The sequence below is a fragment of the Giraffa tippelskirchi genome, chromosome 12 (genome assembly GCF_054371585.1).
Source record: "Giraffa tippelskirchi isolate mGirTip1 chromosome 12, T2T-mGirTip1v1.2.pri, whole genome shotgun sequence".
Lineage (NCBI taxonomy): Eukaryota > Metazoa > Chordata > Mammalia > Artiodactyla > Giraffidae > Giraffa > Giraffa tippelskirchi.
This window is the reverse complement of record NC_137286.1, coordinates 141,628,541-141,650,862: the sequence shown is the minus strand read 5'-3', so window position 1 is coordinate 141,650,862 and position 22,322 is coordinate 141,628,541. Positions and strand designations below refer to the sequence as shown.

Sequence of the window (22,322 nt, the reverse complement as noted above, 5' to 3'; positions counted from 1 at the left end):
TGAAATAACATAGAATTAAATAAACCCTTTCTTCAACTACTCTTAAAAATTGCAGTTGGAAATGCTGCTGCTGCTGCTAAGTCACTTCAGTCGTGTCCGCGTCTGTGCAACCCCATAGACGGCAGCCCACTAGGCTCCCCCATCCCTGGGATTCTCCAGGCAAGAACACTAGAGTGGGTTGCCATTTCCTTCTCCAGTTGGAAATGAGTTTTAGTAAAATCCATTTTATTCATTTTTGCCCCAATGACTTTCAAAGAATAGTAATCCCATGAGATTTCTCCTTGTTACTGAAGACAGTAGAAATCATAAACTAGAGAGACAAAAAAAATTTTTGCAAATTTTTAAAAAAAAATTTTTTTAACTTGCTTTATCTATATTTTTCAATGTTCATGGTGTCAATAGATGATAGATTGAATTAAGCTTGGTTCTTAGAAAAGTTATGGCTGCAAAATGGCTTATAGATGCAATTTTCTTTTGCACATTTTATCTGTGAAATACTTGTGTGAAAGACACAAAGCTGGAAAGTATCATAAAGTCAAGCTTGGGATGTATTTCCTAGGCCTTTTACGATATCAATATTTGGCAGCCATAGTTTGTAGGGCCTGTAACTTTACATGCATCATCTTGTTGAATTCCCATGACATGAGGGCATGTTCCCATGAGGATACATTATCTCTATCATATGGATAAAGAAGCAGGCTAAAAGAGAAGCTGCATAATTCATCTGAGTTCATGGGAAGAAGTGGCAATAGTAAGTGAATTCAGGTGTCTCTGACTCCAGAGTGTAGACGACCCACTGTGACCAAGCACTGAACCCAGATCATCGGGAAAGGCCATCACCTGCGTGGCCGCCTGCCACCAAGCTCTCTTCTCATGGAGAGCCCAGCTGGCGAGCCTTTCCTCACCCCTGTGGGACAGGTGTGCAGAGGCAAGGCTCAATATTTATCGAAGCACAAGTCTTGGTCTTATTTTTCTGGTGATTGATGTCTGCCCAGAAATGACTTAGCTCACGTCTGGATTTGAATCCTTTGAAATATTTCTCCTGTCATCTTTGCCTCAGGGACACCTGCAGACAACATGAGGGTCAGCTCCTTGGGTCCTCAAGATAATGTGTTCCAGCAAATGAGGAATCTACTGGCAGGAAAACTGTAAACTGACCACAGAAAAGTACAGTTAATTGGGTCTGCTGTTTCTCTTTTATTGGATGGAGCCAGGGCTAACAATCAAAGACTCAAAAATATTTTCTTACCCTTTTTTGGGGGGGTCGGTAGATTCACTACTGATTGTATTATCTCATTCCTAATAAGAATCATACTTAATTTTAAATATTTTTTGTTTTTTAATACTTTAATTTTATTGGTGAAAGTGATTCAGATATACATATACATATATTCACTCTTTTTAGATTCTTTTCTCATATAGGTTATCACAGGATAGTGCGTAGAGTTCTCTATGTTATACAGTATGTCCTTGTTGCTTATTTATCCTATATATAATATCCATCCAAAACTCCTGATTTATCCCTCCTCCTCTCCACCCTGTGTTTCCTCTATAGTAACCAAGTTTGTTTTCATTATCTATAAATCTGCTTCTGTTTTGTAAATGAATTCATTTGTATCTTTTTTAAAAATTAGATTCCACATATGAGTGATAATCACATGATATTTGTCTTCATTTATCTAACTTACTTGACTCAATATTACTATTTCTAGGTCTATCCATGTTGTTGCTGCTGCTGCTGCTAAATTGCTTCAGTTGTGTCCAACTCTGTGCAGCCCCACAGATGGCAGCCCACCAGGCTCCCCCATCCCTGGGATTCCCCAGGCAAGAACACTGGAGTGGGTTGCCATTTCCTTCCCCAATGAATGAAAGTAAAAAGTGAAAGTGAAGTCGCTCAGTCGTGTCCGACTGTTAGCGACCCCATGGACTGCAGCCTACCAGGCTCCTCCATCCATGGGATTTTCCAGGCAAGAGTACTGGAGTGGGATGCCATTGCCTTCTCTGCCATGTTGTTGCAAATGGCATTATTTCATTCTTTTTCATGGCTGAGTAGTAGTCCACTATATATATGTACCACAACTTCTTTATCCATTGCTCTGTCGATGGATACTTTAGGTTACTTCCATGTCTTGGCTATTGTAAATAGTGCTGCAGTGAGCATTGGCGTGCATATATCCTTTTGGATTATGTTTTTCTCCAGATACATACCAAGGAGTAGAATTCCTGGATCATATGGTAGTCCTATTTTAAGTTTTTTTTAAGAAACCTCCATACTGTTCTCCATAGTGAAGTGAAAGTTGCTCAGTCATGTCCGACTTTTTGCAACTCCATGGACTATACAGTCCATGGAATTCTCCAGGCCAGAGTACTGGGGTGGGTAGCCTTTCCCTTCTCCAGGGGATCTTCCCAACTGAGGGATTGAACCCAGGTCTCCCACATTGCAGGTGGATTCTTTACCAGCTGAGCCACAAGGAAAGCCCAAGTACACTGGAGTGGGTAGCCTATTCCTTCTCCAGGGGATCTTCCCAACCCAGGAATTGAACCAGGGTCTCCTGCAATGCAGGCGGATTCTTTGCCAGCTGAGCTATGAGGGAAGCCCACTGTTCTCCATACTTTTAAGTATTTAAATGTAGTTTTCAGTTAGTGTTTGAGAACTGGCCAGAGGCATGAATTACAATGGCACATTGTTGGAAATATTTTAGTTGTAAAATTGATGTTGTGATGATAGTTCAGTATTGAGTGGAATCTTTTATAATTCTGGTATAAGGATATCGAATTAACCCTGGTGCATAGGTTAATTCCTTTAACAGGAATACTAAATGATGATGCTGGTCCAGAGGGATATGGAAATACCAGTGATTCTGGGTAGAACGTAGCTGCACAAAAGTTTATCTACATTCTAACAAGTTAGTTCTCTAAGATTCTTTATCTGGTCATTTGTTTACAACTCCAAAGAGCCACTGCACAACAACCACTCATAGCAAATGTTGGCAGGACTTAGTTAATATACTTTCATGTTTGCATCTAGCTTGCTTCTATCCATAATTTTTAGGTTAGAAATTTCACACAGAGGGAAGTGTCTATGTGACATTATTGCATCTGAGCAAGTCAGGTATATCACGTCTCTTAGGTAATATGAGTTTGTACAAGAAAACATTCTTTCCAGTTTGTTCCATCTGCTTGCTAGAAGACTGATTTTGGTAAAGCAGTTTAAGAGCCTTCTGCAGATTTACCCAAAATAGGATAGTTAAATCAGGCAATAAGAAAGGTTTAATTTTTCCAGTTTTTCTTTCTGTTCTCTGGGATAGAGCTGGCCAGCTATATTAATCTATATTCATAATGTATCTCTAGTAACATGAGTAATAGGGCTTTTTGTCTCTCTAACACATTCCTTAGGTTTCTCTGAGATGTAGCTTGTCTAGCTCCCAAATATGTTTAAAATGCAAATTTGCACTTTTAGATAATGTATGAATTATTGTCATCTATTTTTTAGAGAACATTCTACAAGTTAGATATCCATATAAAAGAGGCTGCCTTTTGATTCATCACTTTGCAGGACAGCAAGATGTATACATTCTTATTTTAGCATATTGCAGTATTCAAAGCCTTGTTGGAAATTTTCTTTTGTAATGCTATCTTACACTGTAGCACAATTTTGAAGATTTCATAGTGCCAAACCTTAATATTTTGAGGATGAATTTAATTTTGAAAACAAATCCTTTTATGTTAAAACCTGTTGTGCAAAATGGAGATACAATTTGCAATCTGTGTATTAATTAGAAATATATATTTGATGAGTTTTGTAACTGTGATAGAGCAAAATTATATCAAATAAGAATTGGGATTAGAATAGTTAGACTAATTTGTTTTGTTTTATTTTTAACCACAATTATTGCCAGCAACACTTCTCACAAGGGTTCTCTCCGAATGTCAAACCTTATGGTCACCCTACTAATTGGTAAAATTAGAGAAATATGGTGTTTAGTACCTATTCTTTGGGCTTACTAGGTGGCTCAGAGGTAAAGAATCCACCTGCCAATGCAGGAGACACAGGTTCGATCCCTGGGTTGGGAAAATCCCCTGGAGAAGGAAATGGCAACCCATTCCGGTATTCTTGCCAGGAGAATCCCCTGGACAGGGGAGCCTGGTGGGTTACAGGCCATGGGGTCACAAAAGAGTTGGATACAACTGCACTCACACACTGGATACCAAGAAGGCTTGCCTATACCTGAAGCCATTCTGTCTCCTTTCCAACCATCTCTTCTTCCTGAGATTCCCCAAGCAACATGTAGAACCAGCTATGGCAGCTAAGTCTTCGGAACTCCAGGTGGATTCCCCCAAAGGTTGGCATTATTAACTTGGCCTGATGCCTTTCACCAGCCCCTCTCTTCTACTGCTGCTAATGGAAAGGCCGATTTCTCTGTTCTTCTTGGCACACTTGGCTGAGTCAGAGGACTTGGTCATTCTTTTAAGGAGCTTCCTAATTTTCAGTGGACCCCTAAACACCCTACCTTGAAATAAGCTTAAGAATCAGTGGCTCATATCCCCTCTTCCCTACCTGGTATAACTTTGTGTTTATCTTTTTCATTGTATAACAACGTTCTCTCCTATGGTTTTCATCCTCTGATTTTTCTCAAACCTACAGTCCTCACTTTACTAGAGCTTTGATTAGACCCCAACTGAATTCTCCATCTCTGTCACTTGTCCTGAATAGGTTTTTCCCAAAACATTTTTGTCTACCTCATTCCTTCTTAATCTTGCCCTGTGCCATGAAATTTAGATGTAACACTAAGGTTTATGTATTGATGCATTTTACCCCCACCGCTGGCAGGCTGGCACTGACAGAGGAGGGGTGGTCTCTATACACAATGACTTGATCCATTGCAACAAATGTATTTGAATATTTTGGAGTCCATAGGTATGTTTTTGAGAAAATAGTCATTTCTTCCAAAGCTCTGAAATTTCTAGACAAATCAAGTATGAACCCATATGTGGAAATTATTCCCTTATCCACTGCTTTCCAATAGCAATTTATCAAAATCATTATGATGTTCCAATTTAAATTTTACCATTTTCTCCAGTTTTAATAGACTCCTTGTACATTCTCAGAGAAGCAGGGATTTTCAGCAGGACTCCTATAATAGAAAACCTTTGCGAGTCTTTGAGCTCTGGTTTTTTTGTCATTTGTGTTCTAATGAGTAATATAAAACTAACCCTTAAATCCACAAAAGTCAAAATAAATGTAACAGTCTTTATGTATATGTTTTCCTTAGGTAACTTAAATTATTAGAAACAATTACCTTGCCTTTTTGCAATTTTAGTTAATTAAACCAGACTTCATTGCACATTTATCTGTTTAGGAACAACAGGTTGTTTTTTTTCCCTTGGAGAATGCCAGAAGTAATGAGCTGGCATTATTTGCAGATAACTAATCCTTTCATTCTTTATAAATAGTAGCAATAACACCGTGAGTCTTGGCGCTTCTATCTAACGAAAAGTCTATTTCTTGACTTACGACTGATGGTGGGCAGCTGCTTTCTCTGCAGCCAACAATTAAATGTTGCCTGACAGCTGAGATGGGAATATGAAAGTCTCTATGCTTCTTCCAAGGCTAATTCTAGTTCCACTTTGCTCTCTGCTTGCAGGAAATGGCTCCGCATTGTCATCTGAGTGGGTTTCCATATTGTTCTTGCTTCCTTTTCTTTTTTGGCATCTCCTGTTCATCATTAGGGCTTCCCAGGTGGCACTAGTGTTGAAGAACTCACCTGCAATACAAATAGATGTAGCAGACATGGGTTCAACTCCCAGATCGGGAAGATCCCCTGGAGGAGGGCATGGCAACCCAGTCCAGCACTCTTGCCTGGAGAATCCCATGGACAGAGGAGCCTGGTGAGCTACAGTTCATGAGTTGCACAGAATCGGACACGACTGAAGTGACTGAGCTCACGTGCAAGTTCATCACTAAGCAATTGTGTGTAAAGCTGTATTCTTTTTTATTCCACGGGTTTAATTGTGACAATAGAAATAAGAGACCCTTCCCGTAGCCTTCAACCTGTTTCGTATTTGTCTTTATCTGCTTCCTTTTGTTTTTCCTCTTTCTATGTCAATTTCAAGTGTTCCCGTCATACTCTAACCTTTAGCTTACAAGGTTGTGAGATGGAAAAATCACTTTCGATTTTGGATCCACAGAGAACTGGATGCAAATCACAGAGCACTGGGGAGAATTGCTTAAACTCTCTGTGCCTCATTTTTCTCTTCTGTAAATTGGAGCTAATAATGTCTTAATTTGAATTTTTTAAAGGGAATCCAGCGAGATGATGAGCTCTAAGATCTGTTTTACTAAATAAATTCAATACAGTTTCATTCCTTCCCCTTTGTGTGATCAAGAAAAGAGTAACATTGCAGTAACATTGCAGTAACATTGCAGTAACATTGCATAAACAGTCTCCGTAAATGTTAGTCCTACTTTCTAATTTATTTCTTTACCAAATCCGTGTGGTGCTTAATTAAGTGCTATAAGCACTTTACACATATTCTTTTAATTCTCATAACTACCTCAAGAAATAGGTCTTGTTATTTTTCCAGTTTTTATACTCGAGGAAAATGAACCACAAAGCAGTTAAGTATCTCACTGAGGGCCATGCAGCTAGTCATTGTTCCCACTGGATTTGCACTGGGAGGCCTGACCAAGGAGGTTGTGGTCGTGACCATACCCCTAATTGCGGCTATGCCTTCTCTTTACTCTCTGCTCAAGCAATAGGGTTTATGGTGACAAGTTTCCTTAAAGGGAGTTGGCCCATGGTTGCTGCCTTGGCTCCTGGTCCTCTTCACTCATTGCTCCGCTGCTTCTGTCTAGATTCCAACACACACTGGCCGTCCCTCCAGGAAAGTCTCTACGTGGCTTTGTGGCAGAGGTGATATGACGTGTAGCTGGAGCTGGCCTTTGGGGAGCGAGGGGGAGTGAATTATCACCCTCAAGGGAGGACTCATCCATTAGGGGTACTGGCTACCTTCTGGAACAGCAGTAGTCCTTAGCGACCTGACAGAGGTAATTTATTCAACAGAGATCCTCTGAAAGTAGATCTGACATTTTACTAGACTCATCATTGCTTTTTGCAAATGCCTAATGAATTCAGATGATGTTATCAGCCTAATAATTTAAGAGGTCAGGTTTTGTACTTCTCCTATAGTAAGGCTTAAAAGTCCATTTGGGCTTTCAGTATTTATTTTTAATTTAATTTAAAAACAATTCCTTTGTTTTTCTGCCACAAATGCAAATGACCTCATTTTTTTTTTAAAGAAAAATATAGTTTGCTTTTGCCTTTTAAAACATTGGAAAAATGTCTTTGATAGCCGTGTTTTCTGAATGATGTTTAGTGATACTCCTGGTGCCATGAATTCTGATTAAAATCAGAAACTAGGTTGGGACTTCAGTTCTACTATGCAGATGAGGCAGAGACAATTAAAGAGTGTGATTATAGTAGGATAGAAATGTCAAGAAAATGCCACATCAAATATCCTTGTTCTATACAGATTACAGGTAATCTTACAGATTAAGCAGGAACTTCATTAGCAACATAAGGAGAGTGAGGGGGTTTTGCTTGGAAAATACATGTCTATTAAAAGAGGAGATTTGTCTATTGCGAATGGAAAATTTCACCCAACAGACTAATGTAAACCCATGAGAAAGCACCCCCATTTTGGTTAACATGTTTGAGTCTCCCTCTTTTGCAGGAGGAATGAGTGGAGGGTTAGCGATGGAGTGCCCCAGAAATATAACATAATTATAGCAAAAACTGGCTTAGCTGATTGGTCTTTCAAATGGAAATTTTAGTTCGCTAGCATTTTCTTTTCTGTCGGGAAAATGATATTCTAGTTTTTCCACACTGGAAACTGTGTTGTTTTACATGACTGAAGTTTCTAGCCAGCTGATATTTAGCTAATCTTATGATCTGATAAGTATATAATGAGGAAAACTCAAATTGACTTATACAAAATTGGAATTTATTATTTTACATGAAGTCCAGCTGTGAGTCAGTGGCCCTGTGGTGATACTGTGGGACATACATTGTTTTGTGGTTTTGTTTGTTTTCTCCAATCTGCCTTCTGTGATGTCGCTTCTGTCCCAAGGCTGGTTCAGTTTACATTTGCAGGATTGATGTCAACATTCTTGGGATCACCTACTTTCTTGTCCAGGTGAAACAGAGAAAGTGTCACATTAAAAAAATTTAAAAAAAAAAAGGAAAGGAGAGAAAAAAAGGGCAGAAAGGAAGGAGGAAGAGAAGGAGGAACTAAAATCTGGGGACTTTTTTCTGATTGGGTCACGTTAGGTCACTTGCCCCCTTGGTCAGGAAATGCAATGGGGTGGTAGCTTTTGATTCAGGTAAGAAGTTCATTCATGAGCCTTTAGGCCAACTTGGGCTCAGTCTTCAGAGCAACTTGACAGTGTGGGGGAGCTGGGAAAGATGATGGAGCCATAAATACAATTCACCGAAACTCCAAAATGGCTCTGCTTCAGACAGGCACTATATGTTCATAAACAGGCAGATCTCATATATGGTTTTAGAGGAGAAAATAGTAACTACCTTTAAGGGCACAGGGACAGTGACTGAAATGGAGCCTGAGGAATTCTCACGGCTGTTATCAATGTTCTTTTCCTTGATTTGGGTGGAGGTTACATGGGTCTGTTCACTTTACAGCTGTATAATCATGGTTTATATACCTTTCCGTATTAAGCCCATTTTTATAAGTAGATTAAATATAAACCTTAACTGGCAATAGAAAATATTATAAAAGTATTTATGTAAAATATCATACATGAAGTATTAACTGGCAGTATTAACATGCCAGTATTAACTGGCAATAGAAAATATTATAAAAGTATTTATGTAAAATATCATACATGAAGTACACTGATTGTACTCGTTTCCCTAACTACGTACTGAGGCACCCCGGGGTGCCACTGCAAGCTCCCGGTGATGCTGTGTGCAATTTAAAAATTTTCAATGAAACATTAAAATATGCCTCATCTATTGAACACCATAAGCTACTAGCTTGGGGTCGTCGATAGCTTCTGTATTAGATCATGCTGTCTTCCTTTCAGTAATGTCCTATCTTTGAAAAACTGGTTTGTTAGCAGATGCTTTGACTAAAAGCTAATCTTGCAAGAAAAATTAATGAGAAATTGGAAATAAGGGAGACATATCAGTAAAATATGATTCTAAAGCATAAGCAGTTGTACAGTGCTTAATAAGAGCACCTCACCCATTAGTCACTGTGCCTGTCTAAGGAATAAAATTAACATATGATTCTATTATTTTTTTCAGTTGGCTACTTAATTGTTAGGACATCAATGCTTACTAAATTGTTTTGACTTAATGACTTAATAAATGGAACTGTAAGGTACTCCTTTTGGCTTAGAGTGTAGTGAAAAGAAACTACTGAGACGCCTTAGAGTGCTATGAATTGAGAAAATTTGGGAATCATTGGATTATACAGTTTTTGGATACTTGGCCAATTGACCTCTGCTGTTTGGTTTCTGTATAGTCAAGAGCGCACATTAATGAACTAAGAAAAATCAGTGATATGTTGTATAAGTTTCTGCCTTCTAAAGCAGAGCACATTTAATAGGTGAAACATGTTTATAATAACCCAGGTTCGTTGTTCTAAACACCAAACATCGCTCTGAAATTTAATATAGGTTTTGATGTAATATATGTATGCGTATGTATACATACATATATGTGTATGTGTGTGTGTGTGTGTGTGTGTGTATATATTTAAATGGCCTAATATTAGCTGTTCTCTACTTCATCTAACTGGCTTTTGTTTCCCCATCAAAAGAACAGAATAAAAAAAAAAAAAGAACAGAATAGAAGAATAGAAGGGTCATGGACCTGATGGGCCTGTACAGGATTCTGGTTCTGACACTAACCTTTTGATTTCAATAAGTTTCCCTTCTGAAGTGCAGCATCCTTACTGTCAAAGAAGGCCAAGCAAGCCTATGTTTCAAAGAGAAAGACTCTGCCTGAAGCCTGGCACCTGACAGTCACTTAGATGCCATTAGTGCAAAATATGTGTAATATAGCTACCCTGTGTGTGACTTCTGTTCAATATCATAGAGCCTAGAACCATGCTAAAGACACAGCTATGTCTTCCAGAGGCCAAAACATGGAATCATGGCAGCTGACATGTGGTTCAATAATTAAGGCCAAGAGTGGAGGGTGGGGGGATAGAGGTTTCGAGTGCAGTGAGAACAGAAAAGAATGAATTCTGAATGGAGAGCACTCCTTGGAGGAGAAGCTCTGCACGGTGGGAATCTGAGGTATGAGTGGATTTCAGCAGGTCAAGGTGGAACCGATCCACTGGAGAGGCTGGGGAGAGGGTTAGCGGGGCCCGCAGCTGAGGGCAGGCAACTGTGAAAGGCAGGGCAGGACCGCTGGCTGAAAGCAGCTGGTGTGGAGCAGAGGAGGCCAGGAGGGTGTGGGAAGGTAGAGAAGAGGGACTTGAAATGCATCTGGGAACATAGGTGGAGTGAGATGGGGTGGGTATTAAAGTTCCATCCATTAATCCCATTAGCCCACTGATGCTCTGAGGTCTCGCTGTGTGGCTGAGGGTCTGAAGCAGAGCTGGGGAGCGTCCCCCCCTCTTGCTCTCACTACTGTCAGCTGTTTTCTCTTGTTCTGTAGGTCAAGCTTGTTTCCTGACACTTCTCCTATATCTCTCAGCTCTTACTCCAATACATTTGGCTCGTTTATCCTCTGGCACAGGCTTCCCAGGTGGCACACAGGTAAAGAATCTGCCTACCAGTGCAGGAGACCCAGGAGACCTGGGTTCTATCCCTGGTTGAGAAGATCCCCTGGAGGAGGAAATGGCAACCCACTCCAGTCTTCTTGCCTGGAAAATGCCATGGACAGAGGAGCCTGGCTGGCTACAGTCCATGGGGTCACCAAGAGTCGGACGCGACTGAGTGGACTGAGCATGTGCCCACACATCCATTGACACTCAGTGAGAAATCTCTTACTCCTCTTTTGGATCTGGATGTACATTCATTCAACAGAAACATGTTAAATACTTTACAGTATATTGCTCGGGTTTCTGGCTTGTGTGCTAAGTAACTTCAGTCATGTCCAGCTCTGTGGGACCCCATGGACTGTAGCCCCCCAGGCTCCTCTGTCCACGGGATTCCCCAGGCAAGAATACTGGAGGGGGTTGCCATGCCCTCCTCCAGGGGATCTTCCTGACCCAGGGATTGAACTCGCATCTCTTATGTCTCCTGGATTGGCAGGCAGATTCTTTACCACTAGTGCCACCTGGCTTGAGAATTATAAAAGACAAATTGTGTTTGTGGTTCTATTTACTGATCTTTCTTTCTTTTTTTCTTTTTCACTACCCACAGGATTGTTTTTTAACCACTGAGTCAGGAAGAGTTTATTATCAGGGCTGCCGTGGGTGGCTGTTCAGGGTCTGAAATGCATGATTCCAGGAGGGGTTATTCTTATAGAATATGGTGGGAATTATGCCCCCTTTCACAGCTCAGTTGGTAAAGAATCCTCCTGCAGTTCAGGAGACCCCAGTTGAATTCCTGGGTCAGGAAGATCCGCTGGAGAAGGGATAGGCTACCCACTCCAGTATTCTTGGGCTTCCCTTGTGGCTCAGCTGGTGAAGAACCCACCTCCAAAGCGGGAGACCTGGGTTCCATCCCTGGGTTGGGAAGATCCCCTGGAGGAGGGAACAGCTACCCACTCCAGTATTCTGGCCTGGAGAATTCCATGGACTATATAGTACCATAGGGTCACAAAGAGCTGGACATGGCTGAGTGACTTTCACTTTCAATGCCCCCTGGAGTTGTGCCATGTTGCAACTCTGTTTCAGATAGCTAAGGGATATCATTTTCAGGTAATCAATAATTTAAAATACTGTTAGCACTGCAGTGCCATATGTGGACTCCCCAGTCATTAAAGCTAGTTTATGTTCATGAACTTTAAGTGACTGGTGTGTTCAATTGCAATCTCATAGGAGAAGTATGCTGCATAGGAAACTTTAGAGTCAGACGTTTGTGGGGAGTTCTGGCTAGCTGTGTGACCTTATCAAGTTACTTCACCTTTCTGCGCCTCAAGAGCCTCATCATCAAGCTAGAGAAAAGAATACCTAACTCTGAAAGAAACAAAAAAATCTTTAAAAAGGAATGCCTAACTTTGAAAGTTCTTGTGAAGATGAGGAAGTATCTGTGAGTCCCAAGGGTGGGCCCAAAGAGTGAATGTTCAATTGGTAACTATTCTGCTGCTCTGAGAACTGGACGGGCATTAACTTGTGTATTTCTATTCCCTGTGTCTAAGGACAGACATTATTGTCTTGTGGCTAAATAGCAGAATCTACAACAAATCAAGATGGATTAATAAGACACGTGATTTCTTAACCAGCCTGCAGGGTTGTCAACAGCATTCAATGATTGTAATAAATGATATTGATTGAGCTTTTAAAAATATTGATAAAAATAAAATTTCAGACCTTTAAAGGGATACCTGAGAAGTTAAGTGTGACAGTAATTAGCAAATGAATTGAATAGCAGCCACCACAAAATCAAGACTTCTGTATCAAGTATAAAAGAGAGAGTAAAAAAAAAATAAAATTAAAAAAAAAAAAAGAGAGAGTAAGATAACTACCACAGCAAAGGAGATTATCTCGATGCCAACCTACATGATTTCATAGAGCAGTATCTTTGTAAATGATGTTAAAATTTCCTTTGAAAGAATGGCTATGTTTTACTTAAAAGTATTAGAAGGTTTCCATGACTACGACCTCTGGAGGAAGAGGAAAACTTTTTTTAAACATGCATGTGTATTATTCAGTTCACATTATGTACCAAACCAGCTGGTCAAAAGCTTTCTCAAGAACTTTGAAAACAGAAGTAAAAAAAGTAAAATTAAGTGCATATTTTGGGATGTGTTCCATCAGCTGGAGATCGTATGTCCATGAAAGGTGAAGATAGTTTTCCCATTTTAAAGGAAGATAAACTACAGTGCTAAAGGGTCATTTGCCCAACCCACCTAGCAAATCAACATTTCTGAAAATATGTATCAGCTCTCCAGTTTACAGTTTTCTGTACCAAAGCTTATCCACCAAATCTGCTGTTTCTCAATACAGTTGAATATTTCCCCTAGCAAAAGAATCCCTATGCCATTATTCTTGCACTTGGCTTACTCTCCTCAAAGTAAAAACCTCCAAAAATCTTTGAAAGAAAGACTTTATCAATAAGATTGCAATGAGTAATGAGGGTGAAAGGAAAATTTCTTTTTCTGCTAGAAGTGTGGAAAAGAGAAAGCCAATTAAATGACCGCTCAGAGCACTTTTACTCCTAAATATTTTGAATAGTGGCTCAGACAGTCAAGAATCTTCCTGCAAAACAAAAGGCCTTGGTTTGATCTCTGGGTGGGGAAGATCCCCTGGAGGAGGACATGGCAACCCACTCCAGTATTCTTGTCTGGAGAATTCCAGGGACAGACAAGCCTGGTGGGCTATAGTTCTTGGGGTCACAAACAGTCGGACACGACTGAGCGACTATCACTTTCATTTTGAATTTAGAGAAGAATTTGAAAGGAGTCAGTGCTGTAGATAAAGCGAGTATGCTGTGGTTTCTGAGTTCTGCCTTTCTTCTGCCGAAATATCGCAGCCTAGGGCAAAAAGAGCCATGAAATTGGTTGCCTGTTTTCACATAACTAAATAGCAAGACCTCTGCATTTGTTTTAATATTTCCAGCTGCTCTAATAGTTCTGGTGGCTTTGAAACAGACTAAGTCTGGTAGCTTATCACTTCATGGCAAATAGATGGGGAAACAGTGGAAACAGTGTCAGACTTTATTTTTTGGGGCTCCAAACTCACTACTGATAGTGATTGCAGCCATGAAATTAAAAGACACTTACTCCTTGGAGGGAAAGTTATGAGAAACCTAGACAGCATATTAAAAAGCAGAGACATTGCTTTGTCAACAAAGATCCGTCTAGTCAAGGCTATGGTTTTTCCAATGGTCATGTATGGATGTGAGAGTTGGACTGTGAAGAAAGCTGAGTGCTGAAGAATTGATGCTTTTGAACTGTGGTGTTGGAGAAGACTCTTGAGAGTCCCTTGGACTGCAAGGAGATCCAACTAGTCCATCCTAAAGGAGATCAGTCCTGGGTGTTCATTGGAAGGACTGATGTTAAAGGTGAAACTCCAATAGTTTGGCCACCTGATGCGAAGAGCCGACTCATTTGAAAAGACCCTGATGTTGGGAAGGATTGAGGGCAGGAGGAGAAGGGGATGACAGAGGATGAGATGGTTGGATGGCATCACTGACTCAGTGGACATGGGCTTGGGTGGTCTCTGGGAGTTGGTGATGGACAGGGAGGCCTGGCATGCTGCGGTTCATGGGGTCGCAAAGAGTCGGACACGACTGAGCGACTGAACTGAACTGAACTGAAGTCTGGTAGCTGTGCACTATTCAGGCAGCCTCATCAATATCTACTGATGAGTCAACAAGTTCCTTTGATGTTGGGAGTACAGGTAGAAGAAAGATGAAAGAAATCTACATGCTGTGCTCACAGACGAACACTCAGATCCCCATGGAAAGTAAGCTTTTGTTGGAAGCATATACTCTTAGATTCACTTGTTATTGTGTTCGGTCTGATTCATCAGGGATTTGTACTGGAAGCTTAAAATAACATTGATAGAGGAGAGCTCTTCTCTTCCCCATCCCTTGGGTTACTCTGTATTAAATTCCCATTTGGGATCCCTAGGTCCATGGAAAATGTGAGGGCAGAAAATGTGGCCATGCCCTGCTATGCAGAATGCACACTTGTATGTACCTGATGCACTAAACAGTTTCAAATGTTAATGTATCTGCTGCAGTATATCTTCACTGACTTGATTTCATAGGAGAATCCACTTTATATCAGAAAATAACTTTCTCGTTAAACCCTCTCAACAAAACATTTCTCCTCCCAGCCTAAAAGTGCTGTGTACCTTTAAAAACAGTTGACTGAACTGAAATTTAATTTTGCCTAGAGAATTTCTATATGCCCCATAAAGTACCTGGAGACATCACTGAGAAAAGTATAAAATCATGGTCCTATGATTTTTCTCATCTAGGATTCCAGTATCTGCATATGTGATTGATCCCCAGTCTTTAAATGTCACTCAGCGGGTCCTCTCGGCAGATAAAATCACAGGAATATCTCAAAAATGTATTTGCATGAACCGCCATATGCAAAGTGCAAGATGTAGGGGTTGGGGGGGGTACTTTCAAAAATATCCTGGGAACATGTTGCCTTGATGAAATGTTTTCTGAATGTGCTGAAGATAGAAACAGAAAGAAAGCACTTGAGTTCAAGGTCTACCTCTCCCAAGTATGGTTCCTGTAAGAGCTGACAAATATGTATCTTTTGGGGGAGCCTCCACTCATCTTGAAAATAGGAGACCCAAGTCTAGCCCCCCCGAGGATTGACAGCCAGTAGAGCCAATTAGAAAAAGCTGTTATATAGTATTTATTTCGACTAGAACAAAAGACAGTCAAGGGAAATTCAGAGATTGTCATGAGGCAAATAATAAAACCAGAAGAAAGAGCATCCATAACAATGACTGCTTGTATCAATAACATGATGAATAATGAAAAAGGAATGTTCTGTCTTGGCCCTTTGAGGTCCCTCTCAATGTTGGGATGTAGGGTATTTTGTGCCAGGACAAGGGAATGACCTTTCTAGCAACCCCTGTTTCATCTCCAGTCATCACAACTCTCTGCCCTTTTCTCCTATTACCTAATTAGATGCTGCTTTGTTCCTCTGGGCAGAAAATCCTTCATATAAAAACTAACATAAACCAAAATTTAAAATAGGTGGACATATGCCAGTTTTGAGTTTAATTGAGGGTGGAAAATAGTCATAAAAAGCCATGTGGACTTTGTGCAGTGGCATAAGTAATGAAGAGGGGTCCCACCAGCCGATTGCATAGGATCTCCAAAGGACCCACCTGAACTCCTGTTCCTTTGCTGGCTAAGAATATTCACAAAGCGCCAGAGACCGTCCAAGGCAGTGGACTGACCAGTGACTGTCCAAATGAGGGCAGCCAGAACACTGACAATTCCATTTCTTATCCTTCAGTCAGAGTCACAGGGTCAGATAAATTTGTTATTTATTAATTTATCAATACTTTATAAGTGCCAACTAGGAGCTGAGTATTGGATAAAGATAGTTTAAAAAGGCCTACGCGGTCCATCTGTTTATGAAGGAGGATCCACCAATGTCCCCAAACGTCCTCCATCCTCTCTTACATCAACAGTTCTTACCCCTGTCAGTTGGTGAGTTCTGTGATAACTGGGTATGTCCTTCTATTTTTTCTTGACCAAAGTTATCCTCAGTTTAAAGTATGGATGGGAAGCAACCTGCCATTAGAAATCCAATTCCTGAAAGTACCTCCCCACCACTGCTTTCAAATTCCCAGCTCTGTTCAGCTCAAACAATGCTCACATCATAAACCGTCTGCTAATGGGAAGAATGAATGAATGAATAAAAGAATGAATGAATGATTAAAGAATGAATGAGATGTGAGAAGAGGGAGCAGGGGGAAACTTCATTTCACAGCTCCCTGCTCTGACGTTTTAACTTTAGGGCATTTTTAAATATAAAGTACTAGACCTCTTAAGCTATGGGGCCTTCATCAATATTTTCCTTTTAGATCTTAAAAAAAAATGTGTGCAATAGCTGTTATAAGAAAACAGTATTTTGTACATCCAGCAGTTAAAATGTTACATTCTAGTTTGGTAGGTTGGGAAAAATATTTGAAGAGATATTTCTCAGACTTCTTGTCAGATTTATGACAACACTCCTCATAAATTAGGCATAGCCATTACATCACAGCTTCACCTTTATTCACCTATAACTCATTTATCTTCATTTCTGAGACAACATTTATCTATTTATTGCTGCAATTTCACTTGTTTGAAATTGGTTGTAATATGTAATCAATTAGAGTTTCCCCTCCAAGTCATCAATCTTGGCTAATAAAATGTAGGCAGTCATTTTAAACAATATCTTAAAATGTTAGCACCAAGTCACAAACTCTTAGTCTGGTCATTGACCCAGTGACTCATCTACACTACAGTCATAGTCACTCTTCAGTCGCTCAGTCGTGTCCGACTCTTTGTAACTCCATGGAATGCAACACGCCAGGCTTCCCTGACCTCCACGATCTCCCAGAGTTTGCTCAAACTCATGTCCATTGAGGCACTGATGCCATCCAAGCATCTCATCCTCTAATCCTAGGTGAGCTCCAAATTCAGAAAACAATGGTTCTCTCCTGTCACCAGTGTGCTCAAGCCTCACCCCATCTTATCCCAAGAGTATTAATTTATCAGCTGCTTCTCCTTCTAAACAGGCAGCAGGTATCTATTTGGCCCTTACTGTGTCTAAAGGCACGTGATAGATTCTGTAGAGAATTCAAAAGCGCTACAAAGACATCACCAGCAAGACGTGGTATCGCCCCAAGGATGGTATCAAGAGAAGCTGAAACACAGGTGCACAACAATTCCATGCCCAGGGTCTTTAAAGGAACAATCTTAATTTAGAAGAAGCTATGAAAGGAGAGCATCTAAAGAACAAATTTGCTTACTTAATGACTTCTAGCGTTTCCATTGTTTTTCTTGCTATGTGAGTTATTCACAAGAAAGAGTAAGTTCCTCCCACACAACATAAAAGTTCGCACCGCATGATCTTGAAATGATGATGCTTTGCCAGTACTGCAGCAACTGAGACTGGGACACATTTAAACCTTAACACCGCCAGAGGGGAAGCATTATGAAAACAGTCAAGGACAGCATAGAGCAGGGGCTTCCAAACGTGATGTGTATGAGGCTTATCTCAGAGTAATTAACAATCCCTTTGGGACTTCCCTGGGAGTCCTGTGGTTAAGAATCTCCATGTTAATGCAGGGGACATGGGTTCGATCCTTAGTCTGGGAAGATCCCACATGCTGCAGAGCAACTAAGCCCCTGCCCCATGATTATTGAGCCTGTGCTCCCCAACAAAGAGAAACCCACGTGGGGTGGCCCCTACTCACTGCAACTGGGGAAGACCTGGGCATGGCAACAGAGACCCAGCGCAGCCAAAAATGAATTTAAAATAAATTAATTAGTAATTTAGAATAAATAAATAGAATGTTAGTTTTAAAAAAAATTCCCTTTAGACATTTCAGTGCAACAGAAGAGACTGCTCCATCCTCAGATATTCTGGGTGATTCAGTAGGTCTGAGGTGAACACAGGAGACATGAGCTTTAAGGCTCATGCTTTGTGACTTTGAAGCGGGAAACTCAGGGCCACACACTGAGATGCCCTGTTAGAGACAAAACCTAACCAATGTTATGTAAGTGCTAGATGTGTGCTCCTTTTCAGAGAACTGAGCATTATAGATAGCACTGTGTTGATGCTTGGTGTTCTTAATCAGAGACTGGGTTAGTTAGCTATTAATTCGAGTTTAAGCAGACTAACCAAACTCTTTCATTTCTAGAATAAGTAATTTTCTCAAGCATTCCTTTAAACTTCTTTTCTCTTTTATATTTTTTAAATTAAAAAAATTTTGTATTATCTAAAATTTTATTTAATAAGTTTTCTCTTTCCAGCTTTATTATAAACACATATGTAATTGTAAGGTGTACAAGCTAATGATTTGGTGCACATGTGTGTCACAAAATGCTCACCACAATACGGTTAGTTAATGCCACCCTCACCTCAATAATTGCCATTGTTTGTGCGTTGTGGGGTCAGGGGGTGGTGAGCCTTATGATCTACCCTCCTGCCCTAGCAATCCCATTTCTGGGAATGTGTCCACAGGAAATGAAAGGATTCTCTCAAAGCGATGTCTATACTCCCATGTTCACTGCAGCATTATTCACAACACCGGAGGTATAGAAACAACCCAAGGCCGTGGGTTGATAAATGGATAAAAAATGTGGTCTGTATCCACAATGGAATATTATTCAGCCTTGCAAAGAAGGAACTCCTGCCACTTATGACAACATAGATGGACCTGGAGGGCATTCTGCTAAGGGACATATGCAGAAAGACAAATACTGCATAGGCTCACGTATATGTGAAATCTAAAAAAAGAAAAAATCCTAAAAACAAAGTCAAACTCACAGAAACAGAGGGTAGGAAAATGGTTGCCAAGGTCTGGAGTGAAGGGTGTTAAGTACAGAGAGGTTGCTAAAGGGGTGCAAACTTTCAATGATTGAAAATAAAAAAGAATAAGATCTGAGGACCTAATGTATAAATATGATGACTAGAGTAAATAACACTGTACTATATAATTGAAATTTATTAGAAGAATAAAACTTAAATATTCTCACCAAAAAAAAATAAAAGGGCAAACGTGAGGTGATGATTGTGTTTAATTAACTCAGTCAAGAGAAGGCCTTTCACAGCATTAGTTCAGTCAGTTCAGTTCAGTCAATCAGTCGTGTCCAACTCTGCGACCCCATGAACCGCAGCACGCCAGGCCTCCCTTTCTATCACCAACTCCCGGAGTTTACTCAAACTCATGTCCATCAAGTCAGTGATGCCATCCAACCATCTCATTCTGTCGTCCCCTTCTCCTCCCGCCTTCAATCTTTCCCAGCATCAGGGTCTTTTCCAATGAGTCAGCTCTTCACATCAGGTGGCCAAAGTATTGGAGTTTCAGCTCCAGCATCAGTCCTTCCAATGAATATTCACAGTGGATACATATGCCAAACCACCGTGTTGTAGGCTTTAAATATCTTACTTTTTTTTTTCAAGATTTATTTATTTTTGGTTCTGCTGGATCTTCATTGCACTGCATTTCTCTAGGGGCTAGTCCTCATGCGGTGCACAGGCTTGTCACTGTGCTGGCTGTGGAAAGAGACTTTTCACTCCATCTCTTGTTGCCGAGCACAGGCTCTAGGCGTGCGGACCTCAGTTTTGTGGCTCCCGGGCTCTAGAGCGCTGGCTCAGTAGTTGTGGCAGGGACTTAGTAGCTCCACAGCGTGTGGGATCTTCCCAGATCTTCCCAGACCAAGGATCTGCCACCTTCATCGACAAGGAGATTCTTAACCACTGACCACCAGGGAAGCCCCATATCTTACAATTTTAATTGTCAATCACTCCTCAGTAGACCCAGGGGATAGAAAATATCTACTTTCCTAACAACTTCTGCTTCACCTCTGCTTTCTTTGCTCAAAAAGGATAACTAGGTATCCACTTACTTTTGTACCTCATTTGAAAAAAACAAAACTAATTTTGAAATGAGACAAGCTAGACACAGTATCCAGGGGATATTGATTCATATCTCCTTTGTTTATATTTTGTTTTGCATCACAACTCTCATCTCTACATGCAAATTTGAGTCCCTGGAAGGAAACTAGGAAATGCAGGCCCTCCTTGGGGTTCAGTATCTTCTTTGTAGCTTGGAAACCATCTGTGCTCATGAAGCAGATTCTTGATTATATTCCTACATGTTATCTTGATTATCTTGACTATATTGATTACATTTAGCTATGGTCTCATTAGTCTCACAATTAAATGTGTCACTGTGGCAAGAGTTTAATTTTCAACATCTAAAATGAAATAATAAAATGTAAAAGAGAGAGAGAAGGGAAGGCAAGAGAAAAGGAACAAGGAACAAGACCATAGGAAAAATATTTTATGTCTTTTCTCCTTCACTGGGAGCATCTGAGCAGCTCTACCAATGACTGTTATTAGATTATGGACAACTTATTTTCTCATTCTTAATTTCCTTTATCTATGCAGTGGCATAATAATATACAGTTTGCATACCTATTTTAAAGATGAAAATGTTTACTGCACAAAATATCATCCCATTTTTAACATAGTAGGCACCTCATAAATGTTGATGGGGTTTAATTAAATACAGTGTATCAAATTTATGAAGCACAAGCTATCAGACAAAGTGGAGCAGTTTTATTAATATAATAATAAAGCTGTAGAAGATGATATATTGGCCATTCTCAAATATTTAATAGGTGATTCAAAGAAATTTAATATGACATGTTAATATTATTCTCTTTCTGGTGTTAAGAAATGTAAAGAGGAACCAAAAAGGATAAGTATCATATGGATGATTAAGGCTATTATTGACAACAACAATAATAAATGAATTGTGGTGATGATATACCTTACTGCTGTAAGGGCAAGTCACATACTTAGCAGTTGAATTCCAAATTGAAATTCTTATTAATATATTTGTTATTATTTGAGGATTGTCAAATTATGCATTGGTGAAATCTGGAGGCTTGATATTGATGAGTTGGAAATCCAACAAGCTTCAGCATTCATAAAAAGATGATTAAATGCTGAAATTCATCTCTTTTGAACAAACAGGATATACTCATCTTCTTGGGAAATATAAATTGCGTCTGATTCTTCTCTTCCATTGCTTAATGTTTCCAGTTTCCTAGATCCCGTTGAATATATGTAGGCAATGATTTGCTTATCAACATAATTACTGACACTGTTCAATTTGGAGATTATAATCGGGTACTGGGAAGACAGAAAATGGAATTAAATTTTTTCTCTTCCTGTTTCCACTACCATAGTCTATACTTAGACATCCCTCAATCTCTCCTTAGGCTGGTCAAGTGTCTCAACTTGTACTGTAATATACCTCTTTACTAGTCTAACTATGTTCTGCAACATGCATCTGATTATATTACCATGATTATTTGGCCACAAACCTTGAACAGTTTTGCATTTTTTTTTTAATGAAGAACAATGATCTGAGCCTTAACTACAAAGTCTTCTGTAATATGATCTTAAATCTGATTATCCTGCTATACTCTTTTCTTTGCATCACGTTTTCTTTTCTTTTTTTTTTTGTCAAAACTCTATGCTGTTGCTCCAGCTATTCTTTTTAGATAGAATCTTCATTCTTCATTCTCATTTTAACTGATATGTGCTTTGTATTATTTCATTGAAGTATAGTTGATTTACAATGTTGTGTTAATTTCTGCCATCCAGCAAAGTGGTTCAGTGGTTCAGTGCTGGATCCTCTGGCAACTCGATTTTGAGTTTTTTTGAGGAAACTCCATATTCATTTCTCCAAAGGCACGACACCAATTTACATTTCCCACCAATGGTGTCGGAGGGTTTTCCTCTCTCCATACCCTCTTGGGGATTTGTTATGTGTATATTTTTTAATGATGGCCATTCTGACCAAAGTAAGGTGGTACCTTATTGTAGTTTTGATTTGCGTTTCTCTAATAATTAGTGATTTTGAGCATTTTTTTCATGTACCTGTGGACCATCTCTATGTGTTGGATAGAT

General features: G+C 39.9%; 1 protein-coding gene across 2 annotated transcripts in view; it reads left to right on the top strand.

The window, feature by feature from the left end:
• The window catches only part of FGF14 (fibroblast growth factor 14), a 619,177-nt gene that overhangs the window by 396,846 nt on the left and 200,009 nt on the right, over positions 1-22,322 (top strand). The window lies entirely within an intron of this gene.